This window comes from Chiloscyllium plagiosum, unplaced genomic scaffold, assembly GCF_037043375.1.
Source record: "Chiloscyllium plagiosum isolate Xiang-an unplaced genomic scaffold, Cpla_swu_hap1 HiC_scaffold_7, whole genome shotgun sequence".
In the NCBI taxonomy this organism is placed as follows: Eukaryota; Metazoa; Chordata; class Chondrichthyes; order Orectolobiformes; family Hemiscylliidae; genus Chiloscyllium; species Chiloscyllium plagiosum.
Window position 1 is genome coordinate 92572264 of NW_028270145.1, and position 20905 is coordinate 92593168.

Genomic DNA, 20905 nt, shown 5'->3' on the forward strand with positions numbered 1-20905 from the left:
ATCTATGCCCTCTAGTTCTGGACTTCCCACCCCAGTGAAAAGACTTTGCCTATTTATCCTATCCATGCCCCTCATAATTTTGTAAACCTCTATAAGGTCACCCCTCAGCCTCCGACGCTCCAGGGAAAACAGCCCCAGCCTGTTCAGCCTCTCCCTGTAGCTCAAATCCTCCAACCCTGGCAACATCCTTGTAAATCTTTTCTGAAGCCTTTCTCCGAATAAGAGGTTGCACATTTATGATGGAGGTGAGGAGGAATCTCTTCTCTCAGAGGGTAGTGAATCTATGGCATTCTGTATGATAGAGGATTACTGAGGCTGGGATGTTTAACTATATTGCATAGTATACAGATTTTTAATCAGCAAGGGAATCAAGGGTCATAGTGAAAAGGCAAGGAAAGTAGAGTTAAGGATTATCAGATCAATCAGGTTTTCACTGAAAGCTGAGTAGTCTTGATGGACTGAATGGCCTACATCTGCTCCTATATTTTATGGTCCTGCACAGAAACCAGGGCAAGGAGGTACACCTCCATGAACTACACTGGGAAGCACAGGAATTGTATCTGTATTTTTAGTATCCCTTTAGCCACTGAGCTAATTTACCCTTCTCAAGGGCAACTTTCAGGCTGAGGCGATAAATGGCCCCAAGCTCCGGCTGGTGTCTAAAGCAGCATTTCAAATGTGCAAGTCTTTGGAATGAAGTCGAAGATCAGCAACGATGGTAATCTCAACGAGGTAAAAATAATGACTGCAGATGCTGGAAACCAGATTCTTGATTCGTGGTCCTGGAAGAGCACAGCAGTTCAGGTAGCATCCAAGGAGCAGCGAAATCGACGTTTCGGGCAAAAGCCCTTCATCAGGAATAAAGGCAGTGAGCCTGAAGTGTGGAGAGATAAGCTAGAGGAGGGTGGGGGAGGGGAGAAAGTAGCATAGAGTACAATGGATGAGTGGGGAGGGGATGAAGGTGATAGGTCAGGGAGGAGAGGGTGGAGTGGATAGGTGGAAAAGAAGATAGGCAGGTAGGACAAGTCCGGACAAGTCATGGGGACAGTGCTGAGCTGGAAGTTTGGAACTCGGTTGAGGTGGAGGAAGGGGAAATGAGGAAACTGTTGAAGTCCACATTGATGCCCTGGGGTTGAAATGTTCCGAGGCGGAAGATGAGGCGTTCTTCCTCCAGGCTTCTGGTGGTGAGGGAGCGGCGGCGAAGGAGGCCCAGGACCTCCATGTCCTCGGCAGAGTGGGAGGGGGAGATGAAATGTTGGGCCATGGGTCGATGTGGTTGATTGGTGCAGGTGTCCCGGAGATGTTCCCTAAAGTGCTCTGCTAGGAGGCGCCCAGTCTCCCCAATGTAGAGGAGACCGCATCAGGAGCAACGGATACAATAAATGATATTAGTGGATGTGCAGGTAAAACTTTGATGGATGTGAAACGTTCGGGACACAACCCAGGCCCTCCACCTCCTCCAAGACTTCCGTTTCCCCAGCCCCCAACGCCTCATCTTCACCATGGATATCCAATCCCTCTACACTTCCATCCGCCATGACCAGGGCCTCCAAGCCCTCTGTTTCTTCCTCTCCAGATGTCCCCAACAGTACCCTTCCACCGACACTCTCATTCGTTTGGCCGAACTGGTCCTCACCCTTAACAATTTCTCCTTCGAATCCTCCCACTTCCTCCAGACCAAAGGGGTAGCCATGTGCACATGTATGGGCCCCAGCTATGCCTGTCTCTTTGTTAGCTACGTAGAACAGTTGATCTTCCGTAATTACACCGGCACTACTCCCCACCTCTTCCTCCGCTACATTGATGACTGCATTGGCGCCACCTTGTGCACCCGTGAGGAGGTTGAGCAATTCATCAACTTCACCAACACATTCCACCCTGACCTTAAATTTACCTGGACCATCACTGACACCTCCCTCCCCTTCCTGGACCTCTCCATCTCCATTAATGACGACCGACTTGACACTGACATTTTTTACAAACCCACCGACTCCTACAGCTACCTGGATTACACCTCTTCCCACCCTACCTCTTGCAAAAATGCCATCCCATATTCCCAATTCCTCCGCCTCCGCTGTATCTGCTCCCAGGAGGACTAGTTCCACCACAGGACACACCAGATGGCCTCCTTCTTTAGAGACCACAATTTCCCTTCCCACGTGGTTAAAGATGCCCTCCAATGCATCTCGTCCACATCCCACACCTCTGCCCTCAGACCCCAAGCCTCCAACCGTAACAAGGACAGAACGCCCCTGGTGCTCACCTTCCACCCTGCCAACCTTTGCATAAACCAAATCATCCGCCGACATTTCCGTCACCTCCAAAATGACCCCACCACCAGGGATATATTTCCCTCCCCACCCCTTTCCGCCTTCCGCAAAGACCATTCCCTCCTTGACTACCTGGTCAGGTCCACGCCCCCCTATAACCCACCCTCCCATCCTGGCACCTTCCCCTACCACCGCAGGAACTGTAAAACCTGTGCCCACACCTCCTCCCTCACCTCTATCCAAGGCCCTAAAGGAGCCTTCCACAACCATCAAAGTTTTACCTGCACATCCACTAATATCATTTATTGTATCCGTTTCTCCCGGTGCGGTCTCCTCTACAATGGGGAGACTGGGCGCCTCCTAGCAGAGCGCTTTAGGGAACATCTCCGGGACACCCGCACCAATCAACCACACTGCCCTGTGGCCCAACATTTCAACTCCCCCTCCCACTCTGCTGAGGACATGGAGGTCCTGGGCCTCCTTCACCGCTGCTCCCTCACCACCAGATGCCTGGAGGAAGAACGCCACATCTTCCGCTTGGAACACTTCAACCCCAGGGCATCAATATGGACTTCAACAGTTTCCTCATTTCCCCTTCCCCCACCTCACCCTAGTTCCAAACTTCCAGCTCAGCACTGTCCCCATGACTTGTCCGGGCTTGTCCTACCTGCCTATCCTCTTTTCCACTTATCCACTCCACCCTCTCCTATCACCTTCATCCCCTTCCCCACTCACCTATTGTACTCTATGCTACTTTCTCCCCACCCCCACCCTCCTCTAGCTTATCTCTCCTCGCCTCAGGCTGTCTGCCTTTATTCCTGTTGAAGGGCTTTTGCCCGAAACGTCGAGTTCGCTGCTCCTCGGATGCTGCCTGAACTGCTGTGCTCTTCCAGCACCACTAATCCAGAACGATTGTATTTTCCCTCATTCTTGCCAAATTTAAATGATGTAATTCGTTGTGACCCCGCCTCAAATGGGTGGAGAGATCACCATCAGATATCTGATCTGTTTGGAGCCCTTGTGTAGAACAGGGAGCCTATTCACTGCTGACTTTTCAAATAATAACATCGCCTAAAGTTTTATCCATCGGACAGGTAAAAAAAGCCATTATTTTTAGATTACAAAGAGTTGCTGCCCACTTTCTGTTTGCATGGATGCACCAGCCAGCGGTACAGCGACGAGGTGCCCTTCGTTTCAAACTTTTATTATCTGTGTTGTGATTTTGTCAGTAAGATTAGACACACGGGAGGCAATGTCGCTCTGGGCTGTGATGAGCCGAACGGTGGATCTTCAAGGACTGCGGTTAAGTCAGGGATTGGATGCAGGGCTTTTCGGACCGAATTCTGACCGACCCACAGGAGGCGATCAGCTGAAAGGCGGGGATCAGTGTCTAGCTGTCTGCTGGTTTGACAGCTTGTTTCCCCGGGCCCCTGGGTTTCCCCTCCAGAACCCACACTGCTTGCTAAAGCAGGCAAGGACTTCTTGAGACACCACTGAGCACACTATAGTCAACTTGCGAAGGAGGGAGTTCCTGTGCAAAAACTTTAACTCGTCTATTTTTACCCCCAAACTGGATTATAAATAAATGTGTAACCTGACCGGGCTATACCCAGGGTTGTGTAAACGGCTTGATAGAAAGAATTTGGGCTGCGATAATAACGACTCTAAGTTCTAAATCTTGTACAAACACCGTTCCCTAAATATTTGTCGATTTAATTGATTATTGGAAGCATGTGTATACGGTCTTCATATTATCAGGCGGTGCATTAAGTTTGTGAACAGAGTTGTGCTTTAGGCTGATAAAAAGGACTTGCATTGATTCAGCATCTGATTGCATCTCACTGAAACACGAGGGAAGAATAATTTTAATTGCACTCGTGTAGATGCAGATATTAGGTACAACAGGTGGCTTTACTGTATCAGTCCAACTGCAAGAATGGACCTGTCTGCTCCAAACCCCAGCCAGTGTTGGGGGCCACAGTTCTTTACAATAAATATTATATACTTGGAGGAATATTTGATAGTGAATGCACTATCGACAATTCTGCAGATGATACAAAAATAGAGGGAAGGTAGTTGGTGAGAGTAACAGAGACGACAGAAGGATATCGACAAGTTAAGTAACCGGGCAAAACCAACTGGCAAGTGAAGTGTAACCTGGAGAACATGTGGGAGGTTATGCACTTTGGCAGGAAGCAAAGAGGAGCTGAATATTATTTAAATGGAGAAAGATTGTAGAAAGTTACAGAACAGAGGGATTTGAACACAAAAGGTTATTCAGGCAGAAATATAGAATGTAAATGGAATGTTGACCTTTACTCCATTCCCTCAGAAGTGTAAATGTAGAGAAGTCTTGCTGAAACTAAAAGACAATAGTTAACACCATAGCTGAAACTCTGAATAGGACCCATCATTCTTTGGTGGTGCACATTGGAAATATTGGTGCAAACAGCTCACAGGTTTCAGACTGTGAGTTGCATTTGAATGTTGGGTAAAAATGAACTTATTTGGTAGTCTCTTCATCTATGAAGGCATCATGGTCAAATCTTATGTCTCCACCCATAACCTTTCATTTGTATTGCTCAGTTGCAGTCTAGATTTGGAGCAATATCAGTTAGATCAGCTGAACATTTTAAATAAAAACATCTTCAAATAACCTTTCAAGGGAAAAAAAGATTGTTGCTTCCTAAGTTTAGAAATATCTATTTAAAAATAATTTAAATCAGAAGAGACTTCAGAGCAGGCATCATTACGATTAGCAGACGAGCCATATTTCAATCATTACATTGGACCAATGTGTTCAATTTCATTGAATGCCAAAGGGGTTTGACCTTAGATTCAACTTCAAATTGCCCTTGAATGCTAGAAAAAAGGTTAAAATGGTCCTAGCTAGGCATTAATGTTCAGTTAGACTACTGAATTCAGTTAGTATTTTGATGCAAAGTTATTTGTTCTATACATAATCATAGAATGGAGTCAGAAAGTATTGGTGAATAATGATTGTCTTGATTAATGTTTGGTCAATAATAATCCCCAGGATGTTAAATTGTGAAATGAGTTCAATGAATGCCACCATCTATCTTCATCCAAACATATCTGTCAGTATAGAATATACAGATCATTCCTGATGATAACCTCTTGTGATCTGGGATATCATAACAACAGCTGTGGTAATAAGCAAATGTTTGTTGTCCCATTTGTGTCAATTACAAAAAGAAAAATGGACTTGATGTGATTAATGGCCTTTCCTTGTTTCATGTTTTCTTGTTTTTAAGATTCTACTATTGACTAGTGGTCAGGAACAAGGCTGACCCCTTAAAAACTAATAACTGTGATATTGTCATAGAGTCATAGAGATATACAGCATGGAAACAGACCCTTCGGGCCATCTCATCCATGTTGACCAGATATCCAAGATAGATCTAGTCCGACTTGCCAGCATTTGACCCGTATACCTCTTAACCCTTTGAATGTTGTATTCCTGATGAAGGGCTTTTGCCCGAAACATCGATTGTATTGCTCCTTGGATGCTGTCTGAACTGCTGTGCTTTTCCAGCACCTCTCTAATCTAGACTCTGGTTTCCAGCATCTGCAGTCATTGTTTTTACCCATTGTACCAGCCTCGACTACTTCCTCTCACTGGTCATTACATACACACATCACTCTCTGCATGAAAAAAGTTGCCCCTTAGATCCCTTTTAAATAGAACATAGAACATAGAAAAATACAGCGCAGTACAGGCCCTTTGGCCCTCGATGTTGCGCCGATCAAAGCCCATCTAACCTACACTAGCCCACTATCCTCCATAAGCCTATCCAAAGCCTGTTTAAATGCCCATAAAGAGGGAGAGTCCACTACTGCTACTGGCAGGGCATTCCATGAACTCACGACTCGCTGAGTAAAGAATCTACCCCTAACATCTGTCCTATACCTACCACCCCTTAATTTAAAGCTATGCCTCCTCGTAATAGCTGACTCCATACGTGGAAAAAGGTTCTCATGGTCAACCCTATCTAAACCCCTAATCATCTTGTACACCTCTATCAAGTCACCCCTAAACCTTCTTTTCTCCAGTGAAAACAGCCCCAAGTGCCTCAGCCTTTCCTCATACGATCTTCCTACCATACCAGGCAACATCCTGGTAAACCTCCTCTGCACCCGTTCCAGTGCCTCCACATCCTTCCTATAGTATGGCGACCAAAACTGCACACAATACTCCAGATGCGGCCACACCAGAGTCTTATGCAACTGCAACATGACCTCAGGACTCCGGAACTCAATTCCTCTACCAATAAAAGCCAGTACGCCATATGCCTTCTTCACCGCACTATTTACCTGGGTGGCAACTTTCAGAGATCTGTGTACATGGACTCCAAGATCCCTCTGCTCATCCACACTACCAAGTATCCGACCATTAGCCCAGTACCCCATCTTTTTGTTACTCTTACCAAAGTGAATCACCTCACACTTACCTACATTGAACTCCATTTGCCACCTTTCTGCCCAGCTCTGCAGCTTATCTATATCCCGCTGTAACCTGACACATCCTTCCTCACTGTCAACAACTCCACCGACTTTTGTATCATCCGCAAACTTGCTCACTCAACCTTCTAGCCCCTCCTCCAGGTCATTTATAAAAATGACAAACAGCAGTGGTCCCAAAACAGATCCTTGCGGAACACCGCTAGTAACTGCACTCCAAGATGAACCTTTACCATCAATTACTGCCCTCTGTCTTCTTCCAGCCAGCCAATTCCTAATCCAAACCTCCAACTCACCCTCAATGCCATACCTCTGTATTTTTTGCAGTAGCCTACCATGGGGAACCTTATCAAACTCCTTACTAAAATCCATATACACCACATCTACCACTTTACCCTCGTCCACCTCCTTAGTCACCTTCTCAAAGAATTCAATAAGGTTTGTGAGGCACGACCTGCCCTTCACAAAACCATGCTGACTATCCTTGATCACATTATTCCTATCCAGATGTTCATAGATCCTATCCCTTACAATTCTCTCTAAGACTTTGCCCACAACAGAAGTGAGACTCACCGGCCTATAGTTACTAGGGTTATCCCTACTCCCCTTCTTGAACAAGGGAACCACATTTGCTATCCTCCAGTCTTCTGGCACTATTCCTGTAGACAACGAGGACATAAAAATCAAGGCCAATGGCTCTGCAATCTCCTCCCTTGCTTCCCAGAGAATCCTAGGATAAATGCCATCAGGCCCAGGGAACTTATCTATTTTCACCCTTTCCAGAATTTCCAACACCTCTTCCCTACATACCTCAAAGCCGTCCATTCTAATTAATTGTGACTCAGTATTCATATCGGCAACAATGTCCTGTTCCTGAGTGAATACTGATGAAAAGTATTCATTCAGTGACTCCCCAATCTCTTCACCCTCCACACGCAACTTCCCACTACTATCCTTGACTGGACCTATTCCCCTCCCCCCAGCCTGTCTCAGTTCCCCTCCCCCCAGCCTGTCTCAGTGAACTCGGATTTCACCAGTTTCCTCATTTCCCCTCCCCCCAGCCTGTCTCAGTCAAATCCATCAAATTCAGCACCGCCTTCCTAACCTGCAATCTTCTTCCCGACCTCTCCGCCCCCACCCCAGTCTGACCTATCACCCTCACCTTGATCTCTTTCCACCTATCACATTTCCGACGCCCCTCTCCCAAGTCCCTCCTCCCTATCTTTTATCTTAGCCTGCTGGACCAACTTTCCTCATTCCTGAAGAAGGGCTAATGCCCGAAACGTCGATTCTCCTGTTCCCTGGATGCTGCCTGACCTGCTGCGCTTTTCCAGCAACACATTTCCATCTCTATTCCTACTCTAGTCATTCTTTTATTCCTGACATACCTATAGAAAGCCTTTGGGTTTTTCCTAATCCTACCAACTAAGGACTTTTCATGTCCCCTCCTTGCTGCTCTTAGCTCTCTCTTCAGATCCTTCCTGGCTACCTTATAACTCTCAATCGCCCCAATTGAACCTTCACGCCTCATCTTTACGTAGGCTGCCCTCTTCCCTTTAACAAGGGATTTCAATTCCTTATTAAACCACGGCTCCCTGACACGACCCTTTCCTCCCTGCCTGACAGGTACATACTTATCAAGGACACTCAATAGTTGCTCCTTGAACAAGCTCCACATATCAATTGCGCCCTTCCATTGAAGCCTACTTTTCCAAGCCACGCATCCTAAGTCGTGCCTCACCACATCATAATTTCCCTGCCCCCAGTTATAACTCTTGCCCTGCAGTGCACACTTATCCCTCTCCATCACTAGAGTAAAAGTCATCGAATTGTGGTCACTGTCCCCAAAGTGCTCACCTACCTCCAATTCTAACACCTTGCCTGGTTCGTTACCCAGAACCAAATCCAGTATGGCCTCACCTCTTGCCCTCTCACCTTAAACCTATGCCCTCTAGCTTTGGACTTCCCCACTCTGGGGAAAAGACCTTGTCTATTTATCCTATCCATGCCCCTCATGATTTCATAAATCCTTACAGGTCACCCCTTGACCTCTGATGCTCCAGAGAAAATAGCCCCAGCCTATTGTTAATGAAAATGAGGTAATAATTGACCTACTGATGATTAATTTGCATCAATATTTACGGTAAGGAAAGGTTTCCGCTTGCCAGTCATCCCAAGTAAACTGATATTAAATGAGGAACAGCCCAAAGTTAATGAAAAAAATGTAATTAAGAAAATCATGTCATAGAAGAGTGACAAGTCTCCTAAACTAAATGGTTCCTATCCCAGGGTTTTAAAGAAAATAGATGAGAACATTACCGATTCTCTAACTCCAGTATTCTTTTGATTTATCAACAGTTCTTTTAGATGGTAAATGTTCACATGTCATGCTATTTAGTTAAGGTGAGAGAGGAAAACCAGGTAATTATAGACTAATTTAACCCACCATCTGGTGTTAAAGAAGTACTACTTTACTATCAAAAAGGACACTGATGGAACACCTGGAAATGTTTCAGCTAATCAGACAGAGGGGATTTCGAACAGGGATTTGGAAGGTGTAAATAATACCTGACAAATCCGATTGAATGTTTATGATGAGGTGACAAATGCAGTGGGTGGGTAGCCTTCATAGATGTTACTTATATGGGCTTCCAGAAGGCGTTTGACAAGTCCCCCTTGTGATATACAGTGCCTTTAAGAGATGTGTACTGTCCTGTTTCTCTTGCAGATGGGTATTGTCACGGTGGTGCCTAAATGTCTTCTTCAGGTCGGCAGTTGGTAAACAGCTTTAAGTTCTCTCTCGGTTTTTTTTAAGACAAAAGAATCATGAGTGGATATGGTCAGGATTACGCAAACCCAAAAGGATTTTAGTTTTGATTTCAGTTAGTTGGTGGTTTCTGCTAGTTTTTGGAACTGAAAACTTGAATGCCCTGTTGCTGGAGTGAAATCTTAGACACCGAGGCTTCCTCTTAAAAATCAAAAGGGGCAAGTTGTTTATTTTTCTTAGACCAGAGAGAAGCAACACATGAGAATACTAATTGTGTAACTGTGTTGGTGAATTGTCTTTGCCAAGGGTGTGCTTATGGGATGCTGCCTATATTGAAACAGTTGATAATTAGTGGTTAAATAATACATTATCTTGTTAAGTATTTCCATACAGTAAAGTTATGCCAATTCGTCTTTTTGTATTTTAACTGTGTATTTTAAGAATAAAACGTGTTTTGATTAAAGCTTAGTGGTGGGTCAATCGAATCATATCTGGAACACCACGCCTTACATTTGCCTTTAAAAAAAGTAAAATATTTAGGGTCTGGGCCATCTCCATTATGTACTTTGAGGGGTCTGGTCTGGTCCAAAATACCTTTAATCATACATTTTGTAAAGTTGAAGCTAATGGAATTTAAGACAAGTTATTGGCATCGTTCAGAAATTGGCTCTGCATCAGGAGACAGAGAATAGACAGTTAGTCTTTTCGACAAAATGTTTCTACTAGTCTCCTGCAAGGATTTTGTTGGGATATAAACCATTCACTGTATTTGTTAATGGTGTGGTTGATTGTACCGTTGGAAAGTTTAGCTTTCCACCAGAGATAGATGGCCCAGTATAACAATGCAAACAGACATTTAGTGGTTAAAGAGTTGGACAGAATTAGCTGAGAAGAAAGATGTTAGAAGCTATTACTAAGGATGTTATAACAGGACACTGAGATAAGATCAAGGTATTCAGACAGAGTCAGCATAGCATTGTGAATTGGTCATTCATATTTGGCCAATCTATTGGAAATCTTATCGGTGGTAACATGTGCTGTGAATAAATAGGAACCGGTCGATGTACTGTACTTAGATTTCCAGAAGGCATTTAATAAAATGCCAAATCAAAGGTTTCTGCGGAAAATAAAAGCACATTGTGTAGTAGTTAGCATATTGACATGAACAGAAGATTGGCTGGCTAAAGAAAGCAGAGAATTGGCATAAATGGATCTTCTTCACGTTGACAAGATGCACTAAGTGGTGTGCCATAGGGATTACAGCTAGGACCTCAATTATTTATAATTTATGTAAATAACTTTGATGAAGAGACAGAGAAGGCAGAAGGGTCTGTTTCTCTGCTGTATGACTCTCCTGTAAGACTCTATAGATGGGAAAGTAAATCTTTCAGGAGATGTGGAGGCTGCAGAAGATTATTGATAGGTTAAGTGGGTACTGAAAATGTGTTGCTGGAAAAGCGCAGCAGGTCAGGCAGCATCCAAGGAACAGGAGAGAATCAATGTTTTGTGCATGAGCCCTTCTTCAGGAATGAGGAAAGTGTGCCAAGCAGGCTAAGATAAAAGATACGGAGGAGGAACTTGGGGGAGGGGCATTGGAAATGCGATAGGTGGAAGGAGGTTAAGGTGAGGGTGATAGACCGGAGTGGGGGTGGGGGCGGAGAGGTCAGGACGAAGATTGCAGGTTAGGAAGGTGGTGCTGAGTTCGAGGGTTGGGACTGAGACAAGGTGGGGGGAGGGGAATGAGGAAACTGGAGAAATCTGAGTTCATCCCCTGTGGTTTGAGGGTTCCTAGGTGGGAGATGAGGCGCTCTTCCTCCAGCCATCGTGTTGCTATGGTCTGGCGATGGAGGAGTCCAAGGACCTGCATGTCCTTGGTGGAGTGGGAGGGGGAGTTGAAGTGTTGAGCCACGGGGTGATTGAGTTGGTTGGTCCGCCATAGCAACACGACGGCTGGAGGAAGAGCGCCTCATCTTCCGCCTAGGAACCCTCCAACCACAAGGGATGAATTCAGAGTTCTTCAGTTTCCTCATTTCACCTCCCCCCATCTTGTCTCATTCCCAACCCTCGAACTCAGCACCATCTTCCTAAACTGCAATCTTCGTCCTGACCTCTCCGCCCCCACCCCCACTCCGGCCTATCACCCTCACCTTATCACCCATACCTTAACCTCCTTCCACCTATTGCATTTCCAACGCCCCTCCCCCAAGTCCCTCCTCCCTACCTTTTATCTTAGCCTGCTTGGCACACTTTCCTCACTCCTGAAGAAGGGCTCATGCCCAAAACGTCGATTCTCCTGCTCCTTGGATGCTGCCTGACCTGCTGAACTTTTCCAGCAACACATTTTCAGCTCTGATCTCCAGCATCTGCAGTCCTCACTTTCTCCTAGGTTAAGTGGGTGGGCTAACATGTGGCATATGGAGTATACTGTGTGAATCACAAAGGGGCCACAGTTCATGCGTTACTTGATGATAGAAATAAGTATAAGGCTTAATGGCAGACCAACAATTACATGGTTTACGTGCAGACAACATTATTGCTATGGTCAGAAAACCCCTAGCTAACAAGATCTGTTAAAATGCAGTTTGTCCCATCTCAAAATCTGTCCAGACTTTTCTAAATACCTGTAGAGTTTGTGGCGCCAAAGGATATTGGGCATGCACGTGTTTAGAATATGTCTCCAAAGGCCAAGCCAGACCAGACACCAGGTGGCAAACAAGACCACAAGACTGTAACTAAGGAAACAAGTGTAGTAAATGCTAAAAAAAGCAAACAATTTCAAACACATAAATAAGGTTCAGAGTCAACCAAGGAAGAGTAATTTTCAGAAGATGACTAAAGCTTTCCATATTGTTAACCTCACACTTCATGTTGATGGTATAGGTTTATCAGAAGACTGTACATAAGACCATAAGGCATAGGAGCAGAAATTAGGCCATTCAGCCCATTGAGTCTGCTCTACCTTTCAATCATGGCTGATAAGTTTCTCAACCCCATTCTCCCACTTTCTCCCCATAATCCTTGATCTCTTTGATACTCAAGAACCTCATTATCTTACTCTTAAATATACTCAATGACCTGGCCTCCACAGGCCTTCTGTGGCGATGAATTCCATAAATTCACCACTCTCTGGTTGAAGGATTTTCTCCTTACCTCTGTTCTAAAAGGTCTTCCCTTTTCTTTCAGGCGATGCCCTCGGGTCCTAGTCTCTCCTACATCTCCTGAGATATCGGGCCCAAAACTGTGCACATGTGGTCTCACCAGAGCCTTATAGAGCTTCAGGGGTCCATCCCTGCTTTTATATTCAAGTACTCTCAAAATATTAATACCATATGTACTGAAAAGGCAGAATGATATACACTCAAAGTGAAGATTAACATCAGAGCAAGTGCCAACATATTATTGCTACGGATCCTGAAAAACATGAACATCGGCAAGAGGTGCTCTATCGTACAACTTACACGAGACCTTGTCTCAGCATATCGTGGATCACTAATTCTGTGCATTGACAGAATCACACTGCAGTGCCAGAACACATGCTCATATTGGGCATCCCAAAATTATCAGCCTGGTTGATACTAATGGCTCAGTAGTGGTAGGACTACCAGTATGCACAGATCTTGGAAGCAGGCCATTCAACCCATCAAGTCCATACTGACCCTCTGAAGAGCCACCCACCCAGACCCACCCTCTAACCCTGGATTTACCATGGCTAATTCATCTAACCTGCACATCTTTGGATTGTGGGAGGAAACCAGATCAGCAGAGAAAGCCCATGCAGACACAGGAAGAATGTGCAAACTCCGCACAGACAGTTGCCCAAGGCTGGAATCAAACCTGGGTCCTGGGCACTGTAAGGCAGCAGTGCTAACCATTGAGTCACTGTGCCACCCTAGTTGTTTTTTAAGGACAAACAGGTTCCTTTAACTCTAAATGCATTATGCCAAGGTATCATGTCTATGTTATAACATGGATATTTAGGTGTTGATAGTTAGCACAGGAGTCTCTGTATTGGCCAGGTATGAAACAGGTTATTCAATTAGCAGAGGGGAGAGTTTTTACATCTACACTACATTCCATCCACCCCTTGGATGGAAGTAGCTACAGGCATATCCACAGTGTATAGTGTCGATTACGTTCTTATTATGGATTACTTCTTCAGACGTCCCATTGTTTGACAACTTAGCAACATAATGAGCATGACAGTTGCTGACATGATGAGTGCTATTTTAAGTTTATTCAGCATTCCAGATCAGACAGTGACTGACAATGGATTGCAATATATTGACTAACCATTTTAAGAGATGTGTACAACAGGGAGAATGAGCCATATCACATCATCACCCATTATCCATGCTCCAACAGTTTAGCAAAATGTATGGCTTGTACTATCAAATCATTGCTCATTTTGTATTGAGCAACAAAGCGAGATTTTCACTTTGCTATACTTTTTGTGCAACACCGATAGACATGGAATTACAATTCCCTGTAAACATTGTGCTCAGAAGGCAAGTGCAGACAACATTGCTCAGCAACTAATTCTCCAAACACTCTTTGACCCAGTCATTTCTTCTTCAAAGACAGAGGAGAAAGAATGACATACATGATGACTGAGTGGGTTTCCATCAAATTAAAGGAGCTGCAGGACAAAATTTTAAAATTCAGTCCAATAATCTTGAAGAAAATGATGACTTTTTTTTGCGAAAAAGCTTCCTAACACAATCTGCAATAGCTGTCCAACTTGGGAAATTAAATCATTCAATCAATTGAAACATGACTGGTGAGAATAAACAACTCAGTGGTCACCAGCTTCAAGGCTAATGTTGTTTTCAAATTTGCATTGAGCTGGACTTTAAGATCTGATAAATGGTCTCCACATGGTCTGCAAAGTCTAGAAGTCAGGGCAAAGTGTGTGAATTGGAAATCTAAATTCAAATATTGACATACCAGCAAAGATTTCTAAAATGTGCAATCTGCCCAGATTGATCACAATTCTATATTGCAAAAGACGAGGTACCAGCTCAGTCCAATGTATGGTACACCAATCATGCATAAGGAAGGACACCCCAACAATGATGATTGTGTGGTGATGTTAACAACATCAACCAGAAATAAAACAATCAAGTTGTGAACCAAGTGCAGTGGAGAACAATGCCTGCCTCTTTAGAGAGGTGTATGATTACCACGTTAAGAGGAGTTCTCAAATCCCCAAAGTGATACATCACATTTTGAAATGACAATTGTGTGAATTCTGATTATCTGTTTTTATAATTATTGAATTAACTTGCTGAAGTACAATCATATATGCCTGTTCAGCCTATGTGTTTTTATACTTTTTTTTCATTCATTCATGGGATGTAGTTGTCACTGGACAGGCAAACATTTATTGTCTGCACCTAGCTGCCCAGAGGGAGTTGACCACATCAATATTGGTCTGGAGTCACATGTAGGCCAGACCAGGCAAGGCCAGCAGTTTTCTTCCCTAAAGGGCATTATTGAACCAAATGGACTTTTATGACAATTGACAATGGCTTCATAGTAATCATTAGACTCTTAACTTGCAGATTTTTATTAAATTCAAATTCTAGAATCTGGGCCCAGAACATTACCTGGGTCTCTGTATTAATAGTCCAGTGATAATACCACTAAGCCATCACCTCCCCTGTGAAGAAAGGGGAATGTGGTATATTTGATGATCAGCATATCAGGATATCTTTGAGATACCTGCTTATTATATCATCATTGTATTATAGCATGTGATCCGAGGGTATAACGACCTCCCTCTCTTTCTTACTCCAGGATCAGTTGAAGCAATCCTGTTAAACACGTTATATAAATCCAAGTTATTATTATAGATTGTTGAACTGTATTCTGCAAGTGACAAGCAATGCTATGTCGTTTGTTAGTTTTAAACTGGTTCTGATAGATTTTTGATGTGGAAGCTATCAAGGTATTTGGGATAAAAGGAGCCATGAAGAGATAGGTGAGAAATCAACTGGAATCTAATGGAATGGTGTAATGTGATTCAGGGACTAAATTGCTGACTTCTGTTTTTATGATCTTATGATAATTGGCAATTTTAACTTAAATTACATATTTGCTCATTAGATTAGACCAAAATATCCAGGGCAATTTTATTTTTCATATCTGGAGATGGTGATAATGAACCTTTTGAAACCACTTTGACTAATAATATAATGGTTGAAAGTTTCAGGATATTTATGCAACAACGATTATCTATTAACAATATATGTCCAAGTCAAGATGGTGTGTGATTTGAGATGATAGTATTCTGTATTGCAGACTTTTTTGTGTAGAGGCTGTGGGACTTGAAGATTCTCTCAAAGCAATCACACTAAGTTGCTCCATACTGTACTTGCATGAGACAGAGCAAGTGTGCCACTGAAACTGGATTATTTTGTCTGGGTAGTGTTGGATTTCTTTTCAATTGTTGCTACTTCCTCATCCAGTTGAATGGGGACCTTGCTATCATTCTTAACTTGAGCCTGTAGATGGTGGAAATGTTCCAAAGGATCAGGAGGTGTGCTACTCATTCCTTGCCAAACAGCCTGACCCTGTTCTGCTCTTGTAACCAAGGTTGGTCTAATTAGGCTTTTAGTCAAATTCTGACCCCCAAAAGGTGGTGGTGTCTCAGTGATGGTAGTTTCATTCTGACTTGTGAGAAGTGGTTACAGTTCCTCTTGTAATTGGCTGGTCATTGCCTCGCATTCACTTTGCACATGTGGCACTTAGCTTTGTCATTACAAGCCTTAAATTTATCCAAGCCCTGTTATAATCCATTATTATAATTTCTTGCTGTCACCTCAAATATTTTCTCGAGTCCATTTGTGCTAGTAATTTCAGTGTAAGTCCTACATGTGTAGGGATGCTTACATGGCCCAGTGTTTAACTGTGTAACGGCATAATCCACATATACTTCAACTGTTCAAAACTGAAGATTCTCTCAAAGCAATCTCATTAAGTTGCTCCAGTACATGCTGTGAATAGCACATACTGTACTTGTATGAGACAGAGCAAGTGTGCCCTACTGATCTTTTGGAAGAAAATACTTGATGAAATGAGGTTAGGTATAACGATGAAGCTGCTTTGTTTAACAGTAAGTAATTGTTGCTTATGATTGGGTTTACTTACTTTAATCACTAGGGCTTCTCTGTTATAATACAAAATGATTAATACCTCACTACATCAGGGGATCATCTTGCTTTGTTTAAGCTAAAAGATCTTGCAACCTGCATTCTTTAGTCTGGCTAAACTTTATAGTTTTCTTCTTAGGAATCAGAGTGCATCTTGAACTCTGTCTTTATTTCCGTGTTTACAACCTGAGAGGAGGGCGGACACCAGCCAACTCCTAGCAACTGCCTGAAACCAGGGAGGTCCCAACATAGGGTGTGAAGGGCCTATCATTTATCAAGACAGGCTAATGAATGGCTTATTGTTGTAAACTTTGGCAAAATATCTTCAATGTCTCATCAATTTGTGTTTTTAACATTTCCCATTTCTATCTCCGTCCATTTTAAGGAACTGAGAAATATACTCATTTTCAAGATTGAACTCTTCCCTCCCTCTGCTCACTAACCATCACCTCAACTCTCCAAGTCTTTCTGCTAAAAGTCATCGACAAATCCTAAAATGGAATAGATGTTAAGGGCTGATGGCTGCAAATTTAGGAAAGGTTTGTGGACCAATGCAACCTGGACCTTATAATAGAATGCAGGATATCGATGAAGCAGCTCAAGATGGCTGACTAAGCATCCTGGATTGAAGAGCACCTGCTACAATTATTTGAATTGGCCTCCAGCCTACTTTCAGATTCTCAAGATGAGAATTTAAATTTGAACTGTACAGACTCCGGGTTAAGTCTGAGACCTTAGAGAATAGGTTGAAATCAAAGATAAGAACAAAGTATACAGTGGGGGCTGAAAATTGTTTCAGTTGCCCCAGTGCTAAAAGGGAGGAAATTGATGCTCATTCAGAACTGGCTACATGACAATATGGAGATGATTGAAAAGTAATGTTGTATGGTGTCAATATAGATGTGGTATCTAATTCCATGGCTTCAGATGGTTCCATTGAGGGAAATGAGTAAGAGGGAATGGACTGAAGGATACACGATGATGTGGAGCTGGGTAGAACTGCATTTGTTTGATTCCATTCTAAATATCTGAGTGCAACCAGAGAAACCTTTGCAAATGTTTCTCTTCACATTCCTGTATTATGGTTTCTGATGGGACAGGGGTTTTCACTCAGTTGTTTGGTCAGCTGGCTTATAATCCAGAGTACCAAAAGCATGGGTTCAGTTCATGCACTAATTGAGGTTACCGTGAAAGACTTCTTCTCAACTTCTCTCCTTGCCTGAAGCGTGGTGACCCTCAGATTAGATCTTCACTAGTTACCTCCCTCGAATGAGAGAGCAGCCCTGTGGTCTGGTAAAAGTATTGCACCTTTACCCTTATTGCCCCTGATGTTCTCCAACCATGATCCTCCGCCTTCTCGAATTTCTCATCGATTGGCTACCTCTCAGCGAAATCATCCAAAGAAACACTCCATTGGTTTTCACATGCTCTCTGGCAACATCCAGTTCTGGTGCAGCACCCCCTCCTCTCTCAAATCCCCACTGTTGCTTAATTTTGAGCCTGCCTTTCTGACTGCCAGTATGGCATGAGCTGGGATTTCCTCTAAGTTACGTATAGCGCAGTTAGCTGTAAGGGTCTGATCAGTTGATGGTGGCTCTTCGCGGTTGCTTCCTTTGCTCATTCTGGTTGTGCTGTATCTGGGCAAACTGGCAGAAGAGAAAAGCCCAGATGGAGGAGGTTTGGGGTGAGGGAACTGATATGGGATGGAAAGCAAGCTTTCCATGGTCTCACCATTAGCAGCTTGTACCTCATGCCAAATAAGAGGATGTGGATGGTCTTGGAGTTGGAAAGGGATCTCAGACAGGAACATAATGCTTAATGTTCTCACTGACACTGGATGTGATGGGCTCTGTTGCAGTTGACACCATGATATGGATTTGCTCTGTAGGGCTCAGCAGATGCAGGTATCATTGTCCTCAACATTGGTTTTGCTATGCTCCCTCCCGTTGGGTGTGACCTTGCCCTGCAAGAGGAATGGCAGAATGTTTGGGACTGTGTTCGGGTGATGTGCTCCCTGAATGGTTAGAGGAGGGTGAACATTGCAGGGGGTGGATATAAGCTTTGGTATGTGTTGTAAGGATTAAATGGACCATCTAGAATGATAGGTGTCCTGAGTGCTAGGGAATGTTAATGGGTAAGTAATGAGTGCGTGTTTATGAAGCAATATGAAAGCTTATGAAGTCTTGGATAGGAAATAGGGTTAGATGCATGTGAAGACGCATTTGCGAACTCAACCACCTCTGTGAGGACATTAAACCTTTTAGTGGTAGTACTCCTGCCATAACCTTTAGGCCAGTCTGCTTCCACCGACCTGTATTCTAAACATGGCCGTACTCCTCCTCCTTCCCAGCAAAACATGGTCCTCTCTCCTCATGTATGCCTCAACCATTACGGTTTTCATTGTATAGCTACACTTTTTCATAATCTGTCCCCTTGTACCTTTGATGATTTTCATAAAAATATACCTTCCAACTAGAGAAAGAAAATGAAGTTGTACCTGCTTTGAAAAGTTCCAGAACTAATTAATCACTCCTTATGAAATACTGATGGTTGGAATCAAAGCTTAGCTGGTGGATAATGACTATATTGGCTGTATTACCTTCACTAAAAATAGTTTTTAATCAATTGTGCAGGGATAGATAGGACTTTAGATTAGATTACATTACAGTGTGGAAACAGGCCCTTCAGCCCAACAAGTCCACACCGACCTGCAACCCACCCATACCCCTACATTTACCCCTTACCTAACACTACGGGCAAATTAGCATGGCCAATTCACCTGACCTGCACATGGACTGTGGGAGGAAACCGGACCACCCGGAGGAAACCCACGCAGACACGGGGAGAACGTGCAAACTCCACACAGTCAGTCGCCTGAGGCGGGAATTGAACCCGGGTCTCTGGCGCTGTGAGGCAGCAGTGCTAACCACTGTGCCACCGTGCCGACTTGAACCCAGGTCTCCTGGTTCAGAGGTAGGGATACTACCAAATGCCATCAGAACTGAGTTTTCTTTTGTAAACCCACCACCAAATCAACCAGTCAACCATCACCTAGGGCAGCGCTAGAATAACAAAAATGATGGAAGGATACGGAAACAACATCAAAGTAGTGCCAGTGGGGGAAAGTGAAGAAACCCAAGTCTTTTTTCCTTCCCTCTGTCCCAAGGAAATCATGTATTTATACCTTTCGACATTAACCTGTTCAGAAATGTTATCACACACCTTTGGACCAGGTGGGAATTGAACCCTGAGCTAGAGGCAGAGGTACTACCACCTCACCACAAACACCTTCATACCTTCACTTGATTGAAACCTCGCTGACAGATTGCTGCAGTGTCTATATAGTGATGATTGCTGTCATAACTGTCAGTTTCCAATCATAGCTTCTTCCCACTAAGCCACCCCAACTTACTCCCACCCTGACCTGAATGAGTTGACAGATATTTAAATTCCTGAGGACAGGACAGTGGGCAGTTTTACTTGCAGCTTGCAGAGACATGTGCGTAGGATTTAATTGACAGTGGTGGCTCCTGGATGGGTTATTAGAAGGGATTAAACCCAGAGCCTCAAGAAAGGTGCCCTGCAGGTAATAAACAGTGGTCACAAATCTTTATGCGACTTGGTGAAGCATAACATTAACCTTCAACGTGATTCGACTTTTAACGTTATTCCTTAAAAAATTTGCTTCTTTATTTGATCACACGTTTTATCTAATTTGATTCAAGTGCATAAGTGGCGTACAATATATCTTGCAATCGATCCACTTATTTTTGTGGAAAAATGTTCATTGTGACAACAATGAAACAGTGTTTTTAATCAGATGGGGAACAGGGTGATAAACTGAATGAGTAACATAGTAGATCAGAATTAAAGGAGGGAGGAGAAAGAGCTAATGAGAAGAGAAGCTTGGCAGAGCGAAAGTAAAATTCTGATTTTGGAAAGAGGTAACATGATGAATCAAAGAGTTGTTGGTAATGTAAGAACGAAGGAGATGGGGAATGGGAGAGGGACCAGTTCCAGCACTCTTTATCTCAATATCTTATCAGCCATGTTTATATTCATCACCGCTGCAAAGGCTACCTCAAAATGCCTTAGGGAAAAGTATAAAATGGAAACACTTGCAGAGACATGTGCACATTTTTTGGTAGGATTTACCTACCAGTGGGACCAGATTAATTTATTGTATGATAGCAACTAAATGCAAGTTACATTGATTGGTTAGCTTGAGAGCTCTT

General features: G+C 43.6%; 1 protein-coding gene across 1 annotated transcript in view; it reads left to right on the forward strand.

Moving 5' to 3' along the window:
- The first annotated feature begins 3284 nt into the window (after positions 1–3284).
- Positions 3285–20905, forward strand: part of lypd6 (LY6/PLAUR domain containing 6) — a 238790-nt gene continuing 221169 nt past the window's right edge. The window contains exon 1 of the mRNA XM_087989250.1: positions 3285–3364. The gene's annotated coding sequence lies outside the window, so the exon portion shown is untranslated. The remainder of the gene's footprint in view (positions 3365–20905) is intronic.